Raw genomic sequence first — 15,276 nt, 5'->3', positions numbered from 1 at the left:
AAGGTCTCAGCAACGGAGTCTGAGAGTGACGTGGAAGAAGGTGGATTTGGTAACATATTTGATGTGGAAATGATAGGAGAGGGTAGCATCCAGGATGACACCCAGGTTGAGATACCAGGTTGAGTGGAAATGTAGACCATGGTGGCGGATGATCTGACCAAGAGGGAGCATTTAAATGGTGAAAAGTAGGGGACCAAGTACAGAACCTTGTGGCACACCATGGTTTACTGGGGTTGGGTGGGTAGGCGGTTGAGGAGGATGGAATGGGAGACGGTGAGATGTCACATAAGCCTCAGTTCCTTCACTGAACAGTAGTGGGGGGGGGGGGGGTGTTGGCAGTGAGTGTTTGCATTTAGGCTTTAATAATGTCCTTTAATAATGACTCTGTATTAAACTGGTTGTCTTTACAGGGTGATTCAGGTGGTCCTCTGATGTGTGAACAGGATGGGATTCACTACGTTACTGGTTTGGTGAGCTGGGGTCCTCGATGTGATGTGAGCAACAGGCCTGGTGTCTACGCCAATGTCTACAGATATGTGGACTGGATTAAGGAGAAAAGGTCTAATGATCATATTGATACATCTTATGATTACTCTTATGATGATGACCATACCTCCATTGAGTGATAAGTGATAAGCAAGCATGTTGTAAGACAGGTTAAAGTTTACCTTCATGCAGAAATGACACAATAAATGTAATTGTAATTAGCAAGTAACTGAGTATGCTGCCAATGTTACTAGAGATATTAAGTTGATAGTAATGCATAATACAATGTTACTAGAGATATTAAGTTGATAGTAATGCATAATACAATGTTACTAAAGATATTAAGTTGATAGTAATGCATAATACAATGTTACTAGAGATATTAAGTTGATAGTAATGCATAATACAATGTTACTAGAGATATTAAGTTGATAGTAATGCATAATACAATGTTACTAGAGATATTAAGTTGATAGTAATGCATAATACAATGTTACTAAAGATATTACATTGATATTAACACTGCTTGCTCATGGGGGAAGTGTTGAGTGAATGGTTTATCGGTGTTGACCTGCTGTTAAGTGTCATTAGAAAAAATATCTATAAAATTGACTTGATTGAGTAATTTTAATACTTCCTTAAGTACAATGAAACATTGTGTCAATTTTGTTTAGAGTAACTATGAATAAAAATGGATTCTAGAATGGTTGGTCCCATTCCTTGATTTGGATTGGCTGGTTTTCGTTTAGTAGACGTGATAAAACAGACTATATTCTGATAGCTCTGAGAATCTCTAATAAAAACAGCTCAACTGTCTGTAGACAAACATAAATGAATTAAGCTAAATGAAGAGAGAAAACCTCTAATTAAAATTAATTAAAAAAAGGATATATTTCATGAAAAAATCTCTTTTTTTTTAAATTTACACAGTGAGTACAAGCATTTATACACAGATTATAATGAAGAGGGAAAAAAAGCACTGAAAGTACAGTTCAATACAAAGGGATGCTAAAAGGATCAAATCCAAGAAAGCGCTATGGCTTGGGGATTGGGGTTCTGTATATTCAATTGGGGTTCTGTATATTCAATTCAATTCATCGAAACATTTAGTGACAGACAAATATACAGTACTATGCACAAACATCATAAACAGTAATAATCAAAAATATATATATTTTTTGGTGATAGGTTTGGACTTTTTATAGAGGCCAGTTCCAAATGGCAGCCACCTGCAAGTGCTCTTTTAGAGCAGAGGTTTTGAAGGAGAATAAGGATTCATAGCAGTAGAACAAATGTAACCCCTTGTTATTGTTGATACATCGTAAGTACTCTGTTATAATATTGTTGATACATGGTAAGGAGGCCACCCTGTTTCTCTTGCTATTTTTTAAATATATTTAGCTGACCTTATATTGGAAGAAGGCCTACGCACCTGTTTGGTGTAATATTTGGTTTTCATATTTATTCGAAACCTTTTATTTTAAATTATATTTATGAAGGGGTTCAAGGGGGTTTCTAGCAAAATAATAGATAGTTGGGAACCAAATGGATGGACCCTTACCAATCTGTAACTCTGAGAGTGTACAAATGGAACCAAATGAACCCTTACAGGTCTGTAACTCTGAGAGTGTACACATGGAACCAAATGGACCCGTACGCTCTCAGAGTTATGGGGGTCCGTGGCCTATATGCATAGCAAACTGGGGGGGCCCGGGTCCTTGACATTAAAAAAGGTTGAGAACCAACAAGTTATTAAACCATGCAGTTGTTTAGATCCTATTTTTGTTTTGCTTTTTTGGCACTCAATGTATATCGAGAAAAAAAAAAAAAAAAGATGAAAAGAAACTGAAATGTTACAGTTCTGAATATATATATTTTATTTTTTTTCTGTTTGGTGTTTTGACAGACGGGCACTGGCTCCTTCCAATTAGTAGTTAGAATAGTTGCTCCTCAGGTAGCTGTGGATCAACGTCTCTAATGACTTACACATGGGGGGAGGTGGGACGCCTCAGTTTGCTTATGGGGTGGAAAGGGGGATTCAGTCTGTGTTTGTGTGTGTATGTGTGTGGATGTGTAGGGGGAATAGGGGTGGGAAAGAAGCTACTTGCACTGCTTATATACATTGTTTTAGTTATTTTTGTGCTTTTCTTATTTTCTTTGGTTCCTTCTCTCTTTTTTTTCTTTTCTCTTTTATTTTTATTGGGGATTTTCATGGTTCATACTTCTATAACGTCCAGAGATAATTTTGTATGGAAAAAACTATGAAAAATTGTTCAGATATTAAAATTACAAGCTGGAATGTTCGTGGAATGAGAAAATTGGCTAAATTGAAACAAGTATTAAATAGAATAAAATACCTCCAATCCAAAATAGTGTTCTTACAGGAATCACATCTAATAGCATCAGATATAGACAACTTGAGGAAAAAATGGCCTGGTCAAGTATTTCACGCATCTTATAATAGTCATGCAAGAGGTGTAATTATTCTCATACATAAATTAATACCATTCCAAATGATAAAAACTATACAAGACCCAGGTGGGAGATATGTAATCATACATGGTCTTATTTTGTCACAAAAAATTAATCTTATAAATGTATACGGTCCCAATGAAGACAACCCATTTTTTTTGGAAAATCTATTCTTAACAATATCGGCCTTGGGAGGTCACTATCTGATCGGGGGTGATTTTAATATTGCACTCGAACCGGAGAATGATAGATCAACCCGAATTGATACAACCCATGTACAAACTAGGAAAATTTTGATTAACTATATGAAAGAATTAGGACTTATTGATGTATGGAGAACTCAAAACCCAGATAAAAGGGAATACTCTTGCTACTCAAGTACATATAAGACCCATTCACGAATTGATTTCTTTCTTATTTCTAGGGGACTATGGACTAAGGTTAGAAAATGCTGGTACAATAGTATAGTAATCAGTGACCATGCCGCAGTATCATTGGAGATCAATTTAGGCCAACTGGAATATTGTTCAAGATGGAGATTACAAGTTGAGCTGCTACAGGATACAGCCTTTGTTAATTTTGTAGAAAGCCATATTGATACATATTTTGATCTAAATACAGATGAAACTACAGCCAGTATTAGATGGGAAGCATTTAAATCTTATATTAGAGGAATAATTATCAGTTACTCAAGTTCTAAAAATAAACAGCAGAAACAAGAATTACAAAAACTAGAAAAACAAATTAAAGAGGCTGAGAAAGAAATGTATAATAATAATAATCCTGGGAAATTACACAATCTATCCATTTTGAGAGCTAATTTTGATAAGCTAACAACTGATAAAGTGGCAAAAAGTTTAATGAAGACTAAACAGTTATACTATGACCAAGGGGAGAAAGCAGGTAAGCTATTGGCATGGAGGATTAAAAAAATGCAGTCTGAAAAATCAATAGATAGTATAAAGTTAAAATCAGGGGACATATCCATAGACTCGGTAGAGATTAATAATTCATTTAGAGACTTCTATAAAACATTATATAAATCGGAAAATACAATAAATAAACAAGCACAAACTACATTTCTTGATCAGTTACAATTTCAGAGTATATCAGAGGAAGAAAAAATTGAATCAAATAGCCCATTAACTATAAACGACCTTAGTGAAATTATAGGGGAAATAAATAGTGGCAAAGCACCCGGACCAGACGGGCTACCAATAGAGTTTTACAAAACCTTTAAAAAACAACTTCTAAAACCACTTCTTGACATGTATGAAGAATCATTTAATAAAGGAATACTCCCAGATTCATTGAGATTAGCTACAATAATTGTGATATTAAAACCAAGTAAACCTTCAACTGAATGCTCATCATATAGACCGATTAGTCTAATGGGATGTGATATGAAAATTTTGTGTAAAGCCCTCTCTACTAGATTAGATAAGTACCTGCCCCAATTGATTAATGAAGACCAACAAGGTTTTATACAGAAAAGACAAGGATACCATAATATTAGAAGAGTCTTAAATGTCCTGCATGAGAAACATAACGAAAAAGATACGGCAATGTTATCAGTGGATGCGAGCCAAGCTTTTGATAGAATAGAATGGGATTACCTCTTTGAAGTGCTACCTAGGTATGGACTTGGGGGAACTTTTCTTAAATGGCTCAAATTACTATACACAAATCCAGCAGCTGAGATATTAACAAACAGCAATATATCTAAACCTTTTTTTTTGCAACGATCGACAAGACAAGGCTGCCCCGTCTCTCCTTTGCTATTTACGTTAGCCATCGAACCATTAGCTATGGCTGTAAGAGCACATACAGCAATATCAGGCATCAAAATTGGGACTGTAGACCACCGTATTTCTTTATATGCCGAGGATATTATTTTTTTTGTGACAAAATTAGAAAATAGTATTCCCAACCTAAGTAGTCTAATTGAACTCTTTGGAGGGTTCTCCGGTTATAAAATCAACAATTCAAAGTCTGTATTAATGTTTTTTAATAAGGAAGAAAGACTTAGTCCCATAGTAAACACCCCATTTATGACAACTACTGAAGGCTTTAAATACTTGGGTGTCATGATCACCCCAGAGATTGGGGAAATAATCCCAGCAAATTACAAACCTTTGGTGGATAAAACAACGGAAATACTGGCCCGATGGACCAATCTACCTATATCTATGATCGGAAGAATAAATATAATAAAAATGTCCATTTTACCCAAATTCTTATATTATTTCCAAACAATCCCATTGCCACTCCCTAACTACTTTTTTGACAATTTAACTAAATTATTTAGAAGATTTATCTGGAACGATAAGAAAGCTAGACTTCGCCTTAATTTGCTATATTTGCCTTATGAAAGAGGTGGACTCCAACTGCCTAATTTTAGATGGTACTATATGGCAGCCCAGCTGACCTCAGCATCGTATTATTTCAAAACTAGTTCACCTCCAGTATGGGTTGGCATTGAACAAGAATCTGTCTCACACTTACCATTACATTTATATTTATACTCATCAGATGTTAAAACAATTAAAAAATGCACAAAAAATCCTTTTCTTAAAAATACAATCTTAGTTTGGTATGCTGCCCATAAACATATGAACGATATGCCTATATTATCACAGTACACTCCTATTTGGGGAAACGACCAGTTTATACCTGCGAAAAAAGATGGCGGCTTTAAGCTGTGGCATATCAAAGGTATTCAGAAAATAATGGACCTCTATGTAGACGGAGTTATGCTCTCATTTGAACATTTATGTCGGAGATATCAGATCCCTAATAAACATTTTTTTAAATATCTACAATTAAAAAGCTTTATGTCATCAAAATGTGAACAAATCATGTATGTACCACCCCTATCAACATTGGAGAAAACATTACATTCAGAGGGGAAAGGACACATCTCTATATATTACAATCTATTAGTTGAATATAGTACTGATTCGACAATAGATAAATTAAACGCTTGGAAATTAGACATTCAAGAAGACATTGATGATAATGAGTGGAAACAGGCATGTTTAAAAGCACAAAAGCAGACAATAAATACAAGATTTAAATTACTCCAATATAAGTGGTTAATGAGAATGTATATAACTCCTGTCAAACTCCATCATATGTCCGCTAATATTCCAGATGTCTGTACTAAATGTTTAATTGAGAAAGGAACGCTATTTCATTGTATGTGGGAATGTCCCAAGATCCAGATATTTTGGAAAGAAATCATAAAATGTCTGTCAAATGTATTTAAAATTATAGTTCCTGTAAGTCCGAAACTCTGTATACTGGGAATCTACCCAAAGAACTTCTTACAAAGTCCAAACCAGACCAAAATCTTAGACTTTGGACTCCTCCAAGCAAGGAGAGCTGTAGCGTTACACTGGAAAAATATGGAGGCACCAACACTAAGGACATGGCACAAGGAACTCATGAGTTGTATTGGACTGGAAAAATTAACATATATAACTAGGGGAAAGCTAAATGAATTTGACCAGCTTTGGGAAACGTATATGAACGTTATGGACATTATTATTTAAGAGAGAAGGAAACTGAAAGTAATATTTTATTAAGTTGTTTATTTGACTCAAGAAAGAGTAACACAATGTGATAATTTTTGTTTTGTTTTTTTTGAATTGCAAGTGCAAGGGGGTATATGTGTATGAATGAGTGTGAAAGTAGATGTCATGTACTGTATGTTACAAAAAAAAACAAGTTATTAAACCACAGCTACAGACTGTCTGCCCCTCTGGGATATGGGATATATATAAACAGGTATATCATTATAAACCATTAGACTAGTGTATTAGTTTAGGTAATCGTTAACTTGCTTATTCTAAAAGGAGATTAACTAAAATAACCATCTCCAAGAATGGAGATTATATTTAGTTACTAGTTAACCTGCTCGTTTACAGGAGCTGTGGGGAAAAAGCAGCACATGTAGCAAAAGTTCCACAGGAAGTGAGGTATCAGGAACAGCTATAAAAGTACAGGAAGTGAGGCGGCCGGGGGTTCCATTTTAGGTATTAAAAAAGAGTGTTTGGTGGTGTTTGAGAAAGAGACTGTTGTAAGCCTATACTAAACCAAAATCAGGAATTAATAAACAACTGAGTAGTGTGGCCAGAGAACTTATGGATCTGGAAGGAGAGAAGTTTGGTCCAGGAACATTTCTGAGGGTTTAGCTCTGAAGCCAGTCAGAGCTTTTGGACAAAGGAACCCATGTGGCCTCCTGACTTGAAGGTTGGGTGAGGAATATACTTTGTTATGCAATGCATTGCCTTTTCATTTTCGGAAAATAGAAGATCGACAATATCGGTTGGATTACCTTTGGAACACTTTTGGATTACTTTTGGATTACAATACTCATTGGAGATATTTAAAATAACTTTGCGTTTGTGGGACTAAAGAACTGAGGTTGATCGTTTTCATTTGTGTTTTTGAAGTGTACTGATCATTTACTTGAATTGAATTATTTTGTTTGATTAAGTGGGTCAGATAAAGTACTACATTTAATTTCAAAAACAACAGCTTTGTGTTTTCCTTTTGGTCTGCAATACAGTTTGTTTACAGTATAAAGATTCAATTCATATATAAAGATTCAATTCAATTCAATTATATCAGCTTGATTGACATTAAGCTGTGGTCCAATTAGATGAGACAACGCCCTGTCTGAACAAGGGCCTGTTGCCTGTGTGTGCAGGGAGAGCAGGTGGAACGAATTCCAGCAAATCAGAGTGAGAGCAGAGAGGAGCCACTTCAGCAAAGTTTTGCTTGGGAACAGTCTCCTTGTCTCTTGCACCAGAAAAACGTCAGTTTAAGAAAATATTGAATCTCAGTTGTGTACACCAGAACACAACATTAAAGGTTTCATGACGTTCAGTTTTACCACACATTAAAAGTCTTTGTCATGGTCCTTCAAACGTGTATAGAAAGTTAACAAAAAATTCCACTACATTGATCCATGGCAGGTGTTTTTCTCTCACATTTCTAAAACCTTTTCAACTGCAATGAAAAAATAAATCTTTGCCTGCGGGTGTCGCTGGTGAGGGATTTTGCCTGTCAATCATCGCCTCTGCTCCGCCCCTCCCAAAGGAAAGGATAGGGGAGGGGCGAGGAGGAGAGTGGGCGGGATTAATCGGCTGTGACCTCACTGTCGAAGGGCCAAGCTCAGATTACTTTTCAGCCTGATTATTCAGAAAACCCCAGACCACAGAAAATCCACTGAATGTTCAAAGTTCAGATTTTTTTGGGTGTAATTGAGGTCATAAAACCCCCAAAAAAACATAAAAAATAAAAAAAGTGAAAATGTGAATGTCATAAAACCTTTAATGACTTTAGCTTGTTGTGAGAAGCAACATTGAGTCATCTAGACAGCCCTGATGTGCTGGTGCTGATTTCATTTGCAAACCTTGGTGAGTGTCAAACAGTGTTTGGATGCATTAGCTGCTAGGTGGCTAACATGTGTTAAGAGTGTGTAGTCACAATGTGTAGTCCCAGCACTGCTGGTGACTAGGCTGTTTGTTTAATGAACAGTCAATTTAAAGTTTATTTTGTGTTCAGCTAAAAAACGTTTTGCACCAAGTGTATTATAATTTCATTCAATCAAAAGAATGTGTTCTCAATTTTTGAGTGTGTCACTCATTTTTGAGTGTGTCACTCACATGGTATTTTGCTGGACCCTGCTGTTACTAATTTGAGTGTAAGGAATACACCACCATCGGTGAGAGGAATATTTATTTTGTTTTGTTTGAACTATTGTTGAATTGTAATTGTTATATGAATGTGAATTTGAAAGGTTTAATGTATTTATTTTCAATAAGTATTTTGAAGTGAAACCTTATGCAGTATTGTGTTTATGGTACATTAACACAGAGATGCCTCTGGCCTTGCTTTATGCAGGTCAGGTTTTTTGTTTGGATACATTTGTTCTGATTCAGCCCGACTCTGGTCCACCAAGGATGGCGAGCTAACCTAACCCATGAAGATTGGAAGAACCCAGAATGTGATAGATATCTCCTTGGGACAGACCCAGAGCCGTAGCCTTGACCTCAGTGTGGTAGGGAAATTGTCACACACACACTGCCCTTTAAGGAGCAGTGCAGTATTGAGCGGTGATACACACATACAGAACCACACACACTCTTCTGCCCTGCCAGTAGTGCAGAACTGGACATTGACACACGCATACTCACCACACCCTCTGCCCTGTGAGGAACAGTGCAGGACTGGACAATTAGCTCCAACACACACACACAACTCTCTGCCCTGCAAGGAGCAGTGCAGATCTTGACAGTGGACACTTATACACACACACACACACTAAGGGTCAGACACCCTGTGTCTTTGGGACTATTCTATAGCCACTTAGTGGTGTATGGGTCATTGTCAGTGAATGTGTGTTTTGATTTATTGTCCTGGTTAATTGTAATTGTGAAGTGTGATATTTTTGGATTCAAGTCCTGATTGTTCATTTGATTTTGAAATATTGGAACCTGAACTGGTGTAATACTGCAACTAAGTTGCATACAGTTAGTCAGTCAGAAAGTTGGGTGCACCCTAAAGATTCAGAGATCCATTGATACCAAGGTATACCTCCCTAATTTATTGTTCTATTGTCTATGTTTGAGCGCAGTGTTTTATGTTTGTCTTTACATTACCTACTTCATTCCATATATAAAATTGAGCCGGCCAACTCAAAGTGATTTGCATTTGGTCTCATCATTTACCCCTCTGGCTCCAGTAGACGAACCTACAGTAACTAGTCCAACTTCTAACCCTCCATTGTAATTAGGTAATTGTATTACACTACCTTTTCGACACAGGTGTTACACCTTATTTCTGTACGATATTAATATTAAACATATGCGTGAGAAGAACGTACCTTGAAAGTTGTATCTCTCATCAGCAACCAGATGCTTGACAGACAGCGCCAATGACGCTATTGAACCAATCAGAGGACGAGTATTTTTTTTTATTTTTTTTTATTGTAAATTTTTATCCCGCGATTTTTGTAACCCATTTTTTTCACCCGGTGCCAATTTCCTAAGTGATCCTGGGCACTACACCAGCCCTACACCAGTATTACACCTGTCACCCCACAGTAGGGAGGCCAGGGCCGAGCTCATGCTTCCTTCAGGCATGAGAGCCAACTGACCTTCTTGTCACCTGACAGGGGGGAGTTTCCCTGGTTGGACGTAGCGCGTGGAAGGAACACGTTATTCCAACCAGTTCCCTTCCCCTCCATCAGGCGCCCCGGCTGTCATGGGGGAGGCGGTATAGTGACCAGGATTACTACATGTTTTTGTGAGGGTATTAACTACCCTAGGAGACACAGGGAGAACATGCAAACTCCACACAGAGTAGGCCCTTTCACCAACCCCACCTAGGGTATGGGCGCTGATGACGCGGAGGAGAAGACACGCCCCCAGTGCCCACAGCGTCCCCGGCGGGAATCGAACCCAGGACCTTCTAGCTGTGAGGCGACAGCGCTACCGACTGCGCCACCGTGCCCCACGAGTATTTTATTTTAGACACATACATAGGATGCACTCTAAATGAATGATATTGTGAATATTAATCTTAACTGCCGATTTTTGGCCCGACGATGGCCGATAGGAATATTTTGGCATATCGCCCAAGCTTACTCCATACCTAAACTAGAAAAAGTACTCCTCGGAGCACAGGTCTCCGACAGGTCAGGTAGATTATTGTGGCCTCCTGGTGGCGCTATAATAGGCCAATGTGAAAAAGGTGCCATTTATTCTTAGGTCTTTCATGGCAATGAGACACTGCATTCATGATTTGAGGCATTTTGTTCCAAAAATGTGTTTTGCTAAATTAGACCTGCTGGTGGCGCTATAACAGGCCCAATGTGAAAAGGGTGGCATTTCTTCCACGGCCTAGTGGGAATTTGCGCGTGAAATTTCACGGAAATCGCAAGCTGTGTGCATAGTTTGAGGCTTTTTGTTCAAAACGGACCAATCCTGCAAACTTTGGAAGCCAACCTTAGGCAATGAGGATGGAATATGGGAAATCGGACAGATCCGTGTTGATCACATGACTATAGAGATATTGTGTACCGATTTGCATGACGTTTGGATAAAATCTGTAGGAGTAATGTAAAAAAAAATGGGTTTTGCACAAATCGGCCTCCTGGTGGCGCTATAACAGGCCCATGTGAAAAAAATGGGGCAGAGGTTCTGAATTGGCATCCAGGGAGTGTGTGTGCACAGTTTCGGAGTGACTGGGCCAACGGTGCCGGAGATTAGCTGCTAACACACGGACAGGACGGACACACGGACACACACACGGACGGACGGACGGAGGGTAAAACATACTCTCTCGGAGACAATAAACTGACATTAAATATAAATCAGTGGTGTGTCCAGTCATCTCCATCCTCTCCATACCTAAATAAACTGACATTAAATATAAATCAGTGGTGTGTCCAGTCATCTCCTCTCCATACCTAAATAAACTGACATTAATCAACTGTGTTAATCAGGTTGTAAGACTTGCTCCAATATCAAGTTGCCAATGATGGTTTAATTTAGTCTTTAACAACTTGAACCTTAGCTTACCTATTCTACAGCAAACATTCTGCCAAAATAGCCGATCTACAAGCTCACAACCTGGTGCGTTATGAGCTTGTAGATCGGCTATTTTTAACTGTGGTTAATGACAGATGGGTCTGTTGAGCTACTGTACTTCTGTCTCCACTAGGTGGCAGCAGAGTCTTCTTTATGACAGGTTGTAGTATAGCCTACCATATGTCAGGTAGAAACCTCATATGTCCAAACTCTTACTTTTCACCTTTCAAATAGCAGATCTACAAGCTCAAAATACTTTGTGTTTTGCAGCTTATAGATCTGCTAGTTTTGCTGCTTGTGTGTGACACTGTAGTATGACGAAGTAGGAGAGGATAAGAGGTTTCTGATACAGTAGAAACATTGTATCAGTCAGCTGATAAGACCCTCTAGTGGTTCTCAAAGTGGGGTCAGGGGACCCCGAGGGGTCCTTGACGGGGTTCCAGAGGGACTCCAGCAAAATGGGGAACAATTTTACCACTTTAACCCTATTTTATACTTCATGTTGTTCAAATATAACAACATGTGAGCTTGTGGATCGGCTATTTTTGAAAGGGGTAAATGATGTTAATAAATGCGTGCACTTTGTAAAGAGAAGATTAAATGGCATTTTGAAAGTACTTTGTTTTCAAATGGCCTATTCCCATGGATTGGCTCCACCCACCTCACCACCTGTCACTCCCTCTCAATCCATAATCAGTAAAAGTCTAGAATTCAAAATGTACTTTGAGTAAAAGTACAAAAGTATTGGTATCAAAATGTACTTAAAGTACCAAAGGTAAAAGTACTAAAATGTTTGAAAAAGCAGATCTACAAGCTCACAGATGGTGACACGCTGTTGATTCGTTTTCTGACTCCTTTCAAAAAGGCAACTGATGAGCGCAGTGGATCGAATTACCCAACCATCAACCTGCTGGCTCTGTGGAAATCGACTCTCCTGACCCACTGTGAGATTACACCAGCAGACCCTAAGCCACTGGAGATCCTGCAAAAATCTTCTTACTGCTCGTATTGTCCTGGGCGACCACGCAAAGCTGGCTGTGATGCTATCGCCAACGTTTAAACAACTCACGATGTTCACCAGAGAAGAAAGGGATCAGATCTATCAACTTGCTCGTGATGAGGTGGCCAAGTTTCCACGTGAAGTCTGTGTCCGTGAAGAACCCGCTGACGTTGAAGTTGTGGCAGCAGAAGGCTTGGAGCCGGAGGCCCCAGTCTTAAAGTTTAGCCAGTGGGAGGATGTCAGGACAATGCCGTTGACGCAGAGGATGAGGTGGACACTTATTTGAATCACAAATCGACGTGGCAGATGACAAAGACATATTAGAATTCTGGAAACACCATGGACAACTCTTTCCAACAATGGCCAGACTTGCAAAGAAGACCCTGTGTGTTCCTGCTTCCAGTGTCAGCTGCGAGGCTGCTTTCAGCGTCTCTGGACGGGCCCTGGAGAATAGACAGACCTCACTCAGTACAGCAAGTGTCAACGCGTTGCTGTTCTTAAACAGCAACTTCGAATAAGGTGAGAACAATGTATTATATTAACCTTTATTATTAGCTAACCGTATAATGTGCCGTCTTAGAGTTTTATAATGATTTATTAAAGCTACTTTTCTCTCATTAGATGCCATTGCCAGAGGAGCAGTGCAACTGTCCAGTCTGTCATGCCAAAAGGAGATCGACCAGAGAAGATTCTCGTCCTCAGTATTTTTGTTTTTGCTTTTTTATTTGCACTAAAGTATAACGTTTGTTTCTTAATTTATTTTCTACCACAAATGAAGGCTTTTTTGTTTTGTCACGATACAAATGTAATAGTTTATTTAGCTTTATTGTTTGAGGCCTTTTTGTAATTTTTTTGTATTGGTTATTACAGACTAGACCTACAGATTATTTTCTGTTTCAGTATTGTGTTGAACTTGTGACTGTGAGCCTTTTTCAGTAGGCAAAATTGCTATACTAGTAGGCCTAGGCCTAGGCTATGTGTCAATGTGTGAGTTCCGTGGCACTTTATTATTTAGGCCTCTAAATATAAGGCCTCTAAGGCCTACTACTAAGGCCTAGTTGAAATGTGTGTGAAACTGGAAACTAGTGAAAGCACCATTCGTTTGAAAAAAAAACTCTGAAAAAAAAAAACCTTGAGAGTATACTATCTGGCTGCTGCCACTTTAGTTTCGCTGGCCTACTTGAAATGTGTGTGTGGAAAGGAAACCACCATTTGTTTAAACAAAAACTGTTCAAATAGAAAACATTGTAAAAATAATATAAGTCCTCTAAGGCCTAAGGCTTAGTTGAAATGTGTGTGGATATAGTGGAAACTAAGGAAAGCACCATTTGTAAAAACAAAAACAAAAACAAAAAAAAATGTTAAAAGAGAAAACATTGTAAAAATAAGCCCCATAAACAAATTTGACTGCTGATGTTGCCATTTTCGATGGCTAATAATAAAGCTGGGTTTTCTTGCAACTTTGTGTCTTTTATCTTTAAAGTTATATCTGTGTGTGTATGTGTGTTCATTACTTAGGCCTGTAACTGGAGTTACTATGCTACAGCAGCTTATATTTAATTGTGTACACAGGGGCATTTACCCTTTGTGGTGCCCAGTGCTACAATCCGTTCTGGCGCCCCTTTTTCCAGCAGGACTTTGCACGAGGGCTGGCAACTATACCTGAAATTCAAATAAGGGACAGTTCCGGGCATCCCTTATTTCCAAGAAAAATAAGGGCTGTCAAAGCGACCTCAGCAGTGATGCAGGCCGATCACCTCCCTGCTACACTCCATTGATGCAGTCATGTGTGTAAAAGAAGCCCCCATGATGAGTATTGAGTGCATAATCAATGAGCATACTTTTCACAAGGTTGATATTTTGGTATTATAAATACGATTTTTGATTGGCCTTTCAATATTTTGAGATGCCCGATATTTGATGGCTGTATGCCATACTAAAGATTAAATGAAAAAAGGCTTGAAATATTTAACTTTGTGTAATTATGTATTATATTTAAATAGCAGATGTATAAACGCACATAGCATGGTCTTGCAACACATTTATGACATGCCCAGATAGGGGGGGGGGGGGGGGCTTTACAGCAGATCAAGTGATTTCCAGTAAATGACTCTCTAGACACAAGTCAAAGTCAAAGTTGGCAGCTGTCTGCCTTCTTACTATTACAAAACAATGTTTAGTGGTCATTGCTCAACTTGCTTTACAGCAGATCAGGCAAAGAAGTGGGTGAAATTATTTTGTTCCATTGTTTTTGTTATTTTCAGAGAGAAAGAAAAATGAAAGGGGGGAGGGGCAGGGAGTGTAAGGAGGGGAACAAATGAGTAATGAAAAACATGGAGCTGTATACACATAGCACAAATCAGCATGTGCAGTATGTACATGACGTTAGACACAAAGGTGGTGACACTTCAGTAGGTCCACATAGCAGCAGGTAGGCCTATGCACATGAGATTAGACATTAAAGGACGACTTCACCCATTTTCAACATATCTTCAAATCTTCTCAGTCTGTGTCTCATAGGAGGGCTGTGGACAGTCCAGAAACCCGTCTACCAGTGACATTAGGCAGGATTTGTTTTTCCAAAAATATTTCAAAAATGTTATTTCGATTTTTATCAACACAAGAACAATGGCTTCTATTATTGCCTTGCAACTTTCCAGGAATAGAGAGCCTACAGTTTCTATTAGCTTGGAGGGGCGGTGTTTGACAACAGTT

This window comes from Gymnoscopelus braueri (assembly GCF_963280865.1).
Source record: "Gymnoscopelus braueri genome assembly, chromosome: 10".
NCBI lineage: Eukaryota > Metazoa > Chordata > Actinopteri > Myctophiformes > Myctophidae > Gymnoscopelus > Gymnoscopelus braueri.
This window is presented reverse-complemented; position numbering follows the sequence as displayed.